Source organism: Molossus molossus, unplaced genomic scaffold, assembly GCF_014108415.1.
Source record: "Molossus molossus isolate mMolMol1 unplaced genomic scaffold, mMolMol1.p scaffold_m16_p_11, whole genome shotgun sequence".
In the NCBI taxonomy this organism is placed as follows: domain Eukaryota; kingdom Metazoa; phylum Chordata; class Mammalia; order Chiroptera; family Molossidae; genus Molossus; species Molossus molossus.
Genome location: NW_023425346.1, coordinates 45869379 through 45875261, shown reverse-complemented (window position 1 = coordinate 45875261; position 5883 = coordinate 45869379). Strand labels below are relative to the sequence as shown.

The 5883-nt window shown below is 40.6% G+C and overlaps 1 non-coding gene across 1 annotated transcript; it reads right to left on the bottom strand.

The window, feature by feature from the left end:
- Positions 1 to 4349: 4349 nt before the first annotated feature.
- Positions 4350 to 4473, bottom strand: LOC118625924. Its single transcript, XR_004958774.1, has one exon. It is a non-coding gene; the product is annotated as a small nucleolar RNA SNORA25 (small nucleolar RNA).
- Between the last annotated feature and the right edge of the window lie 1410 nt (positions 4474 to 5883).

Genomic DNA, 5883 nt, shown 5'->3' with positions numbered 1-5883 from the left:
TCTCTTGCTTTCATCTATTCATTTATTTAGTTACTAACTACTGTAATTTCTTACACATTTAAAACTAGGTACTAGGTGCTGACAGAGGTAGAAAAATGTTCATAAGAGAATTATGCTACCAACATGCCTATAATTTAATAGTGGTGCCTGCCTGATAAAAGAGGGAAGTGTGTGTCATGAGCACAAGTCAAGTGCATGGTGTTTGGGTGTACAAGAGTGATTATGAGGAGATGACATTGTGAGATGGCTTGAAAAATTGATTGGCTTTTTATATCTCAGGGGGGAAATTGTTATATCACCGAAGCCAGAAAGACTATGAAAGAAGAAAGAGTTTTCTTATTTGTTAATGATTCAGAGAGCTTGTTGAAGGAATCTGTAGGAAAAACCTAGACTAGGCTTTCTCAAGAAGTTTTGGGAATTAAGCCCTGATGCTCACCTTATGTAATGAATGTTCTTGTCTCATATGCATCTAGAATGAAACTAGCTATGTACCATTATTGGGAGAACAGAGAAAACTGTTTCATGGTTAGAAAAAAGGCTGCTCTACTCTGTACAGGTTTTAAATTCAAGGTTATATTTAATTAGTATAGAATATCTCAGCTTCTTGTCAAACTTCCATATCTAACCCAATAAGAAATAAGATGGGCGGTTGACTTGATGTCTGCTGAGCTCAACATCAGGTAAGAGGCTATGTAGGTAAGTGAAAATAGCAAAAGAAATGAAAGAAATTGCTCTCACTCTTGAAGATTATATAATCTAATCGGGAGGGCAAAAGCAAGGACAAATACGTGAGAACAACTTTACAGCACAATCTAAATGTTGACCAGTGATATCATATTCTTTGAGTGTGGACAAGGAAAGGTAGAGTGGTAATTTGCACTAAAGAATAATCATGCTTGGCTAAGTTGAAGCAGAGAGGACATTCTTGACAGTGTGAATCAAAATATTGCCAAGGCATTAATTCATCAACTTTTTTAAAATTAAAAACATTTTCTTTCTTTATTGATTTTAGAGAGAGAGAGAGGAACAGAGAGGGAGAGAGATAGACACATCAATGAGAGCAAATATCAACTGGTCACCTCCTGCATGCCCTACACTGGGGATTTGGCCTGTAACCCGGGCATGTACCCTAACTAGGAATCGAAGCAGTAACCCCTTGGTGCATGGGTTGATGCTCAACCACTGAGCGACACCAGCCGGGGTGATTCATCAATTTTTAAAAATGGACATTTGAGCAGGGATTTTATGAGCTAAACAATTGAGACTATAGAGATGCTGGTATTCAAATGGTATTCCCTGATATATATATATATATATATATATACACACACACACACACACACACACACACTTCTTTTCTTCACTCATATTTGTGCTTCTCAAATCTGCTGGATTTTCGTCTTCTGAAGGCTGAGATCTATCTAACACTTGAACTGTGAAAAATGTCCCCTTTCATCGGCTCTTTTCACTGATAGTTGTAACATTTCCTTTTGGAAATCACTGAGTGCTACCTACACAAAACACACACTCCAACCTGAAAACTTTGAGGGGAATGCAAGCTCCCATAAAGATGAATTCTGCACCCCCTGTGTCTGGATAACTAACTGATAAAGCTTTCTCTCTTAGGATGCAGAACTTCCTAAGGGATTCTGAGGTACCACTCTTTGGACTCAGCAGGGCTCTTCAGCTTTGGGGCTCTCTATGCCATTCCAGAAATATCCTAAACACACTGGAGAGCAGAGAATCACACTGTAGATTTCCAGATCCCATTTCGACAGCACATTGCCGAAACCAACAATTTGTATTGGGAGCATCTGGAGGTGAAATGTGAAAGGGCAGGTGCTGCTGCAGGTGGAGGGGGGTGATGGGGATGCTTTCTGAGGCTGGCATAGCATGACAGCACCCATGTTACCCCAGCGCATTGCAACACCTCGTAAGTGATGCAGAGCACTTAATGAGTCGGGACTGAAAACTTTAATTAGCTTGTACGGCTTTTTATTATTTTATTTTTTTGTTCATTATATTTTCTGCTCAGTCTCTGTGGATGTACTGCATTTTCATCATCAAATGACTGGCTGGCTCTTTTTGTCAAACAAGAACCCCGAAACCATCAAGTGAGTGCGGAGACAGTCTGCCCGCTCTGTCAACAGGATGAAAGTGAGTCTCGGGCTTTTTTTAATTACAAGGATAACATGTTCGCTCATCTAATAATGAAGATGGTTAGCAATTTTAAATTTTAATAATCAATTACTGAAAGTAATTCTCCATTAAACCACAAGAGAGCCATTAAATCTCAAAAGATGGAACATGCTGTATGTAACAGTAGCAAATTTTCTATTTTTAAATATCATTAGGGAATATCTGATGGTTTCATTTCTCTGCATTTCTTTTACCTTTTCCTCATGCAGACCATCTCATTTTCTGCAGGAAGACAGCACATGATCTTATAAATAATAAAAGAAAACCCTTGCAAGACTTGATCCAGGGGTGTGAAATATGTGCTAAGAATGTAATTTATTTCAGTCGGGTATATTTTGACTGAATAATAAGGAAGGTGACTAATTAATATTATACTATGCTGTGGGCAAGGCAGCACAGTGGGCTAATCCACGCTCCTTTCACCTCTGGAGACCGGCGTTCAAGCCTCAGAGGAGTCACAACTGCTGAGCACAGGTTGGGGGCAGGGAGGGAAGGCGTCAGATGTCTTTTCCTGGCTGTGGAGACCCCTGTCCATATTCTAAAACCACCTTCAACATCAGCCTCTGCTCTGAGGAAATGAGCGGAAAGACAAATGATTGCTACTTGGCTGTGGCAATTTGGCCGACACACATGTCAGGGGGAGAAAACTCCGTGACAGCTTCACTGCCCCAGCTCCAGCCTGGTTCAGCCAGCTCACTTTCATCCCACTTAAACATTTGGAAATAGATGGAATAAAAGAAAGTGTGTGTGTGTGTGTGTGTGTGTGTGTGTGTGTGTGTGTTCACGTAAGATGTTGGATTGGACTGGGGCACAATAACAAAATGGTCAGAAAACGATGAATTATTTAGAATCAAATTAGCCTAAGTTTCCATTAGAAGCAACCGAATCTATTTCTGCAGTAGCCAGATCTCAAGGAGTGGTTTGGTACTGGGCTTTATTTCTAAGGCATTTGATTAGTTTTCAGACGATGGGAAGGCCACTTTGGATCTAACCAATGTTACTGCACTCTTCACCTCCCTCCCCAACCACCACCACGTGGTTTATGGGATGCAGGGAACCTGACTACCTTGAGTATCATAAACTCCATGGCCAGAGATAAGGTTCTTAGCATGTTGATTATTTTTCTGATGGAAACTGTACCTGTGTTTTTGGACTGTACTAGCCTTTCCAGGGAGTAGTTTGTGCTTCCCTGGAAAGGGTCAAAGCAGAAAGTCTGCCAAGCCAGGTGGGTAAAGGGGATTCACGGCATGGATAATTAAAATGCAGTTCCTTTGTACTTGTTCACAGAAAATTTTGTTTCTGGATATTGTAGAGTTCCTGTTCGCTCATTCTGCTACTTGGATGTCAATCTTCACTAGAACCATTGGCAGGGAGAAGCTGGCTTGGTGGAAATGAGGGTATGTTGGAGTTCTCCTGGTGAAAGTTGAATTTCTGTGCATGGAGGGAAAGGAGAGGCAGAAGAAAGAAGCAGACTACTCCAGATGGGTAGGTGGCAGGTTTAATAAGCAAGGGAACCTACATAACTAGGCCTGTATTGGGCCATCGCAAGATAGATTTCTGCACCTGCCTGTAAGAATCATAAACGTTTGCATAGAGGTCTTAACGAAGTTCTGTCATACACATAGTCCAGACGGTCTCAGTACCACATTACTCTCTCGAGGCTCCCAGTACAGGAATGGTGAGCACAATGTATATTTCAAGGACAGGAGTAGAAGTAAGGAGCCTCGATTGCCCTCGTTCAACTTGCGGGTCAACTGGCAGTCACATCCTTTCAGTGACATACTCCATCAGGAAAATGTGATGCATATTGACTTTGCTAGCAATCTAATAGGTAACCTAGTAAGGAGAGTAAGAAGAAAATATTTGTTAGGTTATGCGAATGCCAATTATCCAGTTATGATGACTAATTCATGTTCTACCTATGTACTATTAGTATGTGTAACTAGGTGTGAGAGTTATATAGACAGATGGATGGATGGATAGATAGATAGATAGATAGATAGATAGATAGATAGATAGATAGATAGATAGATAGATAGATGATAGATCTCTATATAGAGAGATCTATCTATCTAAATGTATATAAACTTTGAGACATGTATTTACTTTCCCAGATCACCAATTGTGTATTAGTATAAGTGAACTATCATTATTATATCTCCTCAAAAATACTTAGCACTGTTGAGGAACTATGACACCCTATGGAGAACCTCAATCTTTGGTTATAGAATTAAGAGTTCCTGGCTTCACAGCCCCATAAGCCCTCTTTGAACAGAAAGACTCATCACCTCTGGATGACTCATGCTGTGGAAAGGGATCCACATCACTGGGTTTAGTTCTGCTTCATACCTGCATTCTCAAGTATTCTTCCACACCCCATTTTCTATAGAAACAATATGGTCCTTCAAAATGGGACCTGTAGGAAATATTGTTTCTTTTATTTAAAATCTGTATTTAGAGACAAATTACAGCTCTTGATGTTGTGGTTTAGTGAAGCTACTATTTTGGGGGCATGTGTGTTACTTCTGTAATGGATGTAAACATAAGGTGATCCAGGGCATGAAGACTTTAACTTCATGCTGCCTGCAAGCTTTTTGAGGATGTTTTTGATTGATCCCTGGGGTGCATGATGATAACTGAGCAACATACATTGGGTCCGCAGCTATTTGGTTTGGAGGTCAGGGTGTGAATCTCTCCCCTGGGAGTCTTTACTGCTTCAGAGTGGGAGAGAGTCAACTCTTAGTGGCTTCCCCAAGGAATATCTGATACTCCACAGACAGTTGGAGGGAAAAGGATGTGACAAATCCTCCTCCTCTCCCCAGTGGTGTTTAGGGTGTTCCCAAAGGTGGAAAAGTTGTCCATGGCATCATTGAAAGCAGAATCCTATTCCACAGAGAGGATGTCAAAATTAGCAGGGGCCACTCAAGGGAATCCTCTACTGCTTACCAAGAAGCCAAGAACAGAATAAGGACAAAGCCTATGGGAGACCTAATCTAACACCCAGTGGAGGAATGGAGAAGCAATTTGATAATCTTTCTAGAAGGCTCAGGGCTAGAATCATAGAAAGTTAGGAGAAACATTTAGGAAAGCTCTAAGCTTAGGCTCTCAGATTATGAATGAGGATTGGAATGATGTGAAGATCAATGAGTAGCCCTACCTACACCTACACTGAGGACCGCTGATTTAAAGCAGTAGGTTTGTTGCATTATGAGATTATGTACAGCGAGGCAAATGATTTTCTAATATGATGCAATGCAGCAAGGATGTGATGTGGTGGAGAAGGTTTGGGCTTTGAAACCTCAGACACTTATTAGCTCTATGAAATTGTGTAGTTTATTTAATCTCTTTAAGCCTCATTGTTCTCATCTGTTACGTGAAGGTCTAAGTAGTATAAGTCTTTCAGCTTCAGCCCTATTGATGTGCTGAATTGGATATTCTTTGTTGTCATGTGCACCAAAGGTTGGTTATCAGAATTCCTGGCCTCTACCCCTGACATGCCAATAGCACTATTCTGGAAACCAAAATGACTCCAGACATTGCAAAATGACCCCTTATGTGAAAATGGTCCCACTGCAATAGTGTAACAGTGAGATTCTATATAAAACACTTGGCATGATATCTGGCATGTAATAATTGCTCAATAGACATTAGATATTATTTTGCCCATTGATTAAAAATGTGAGC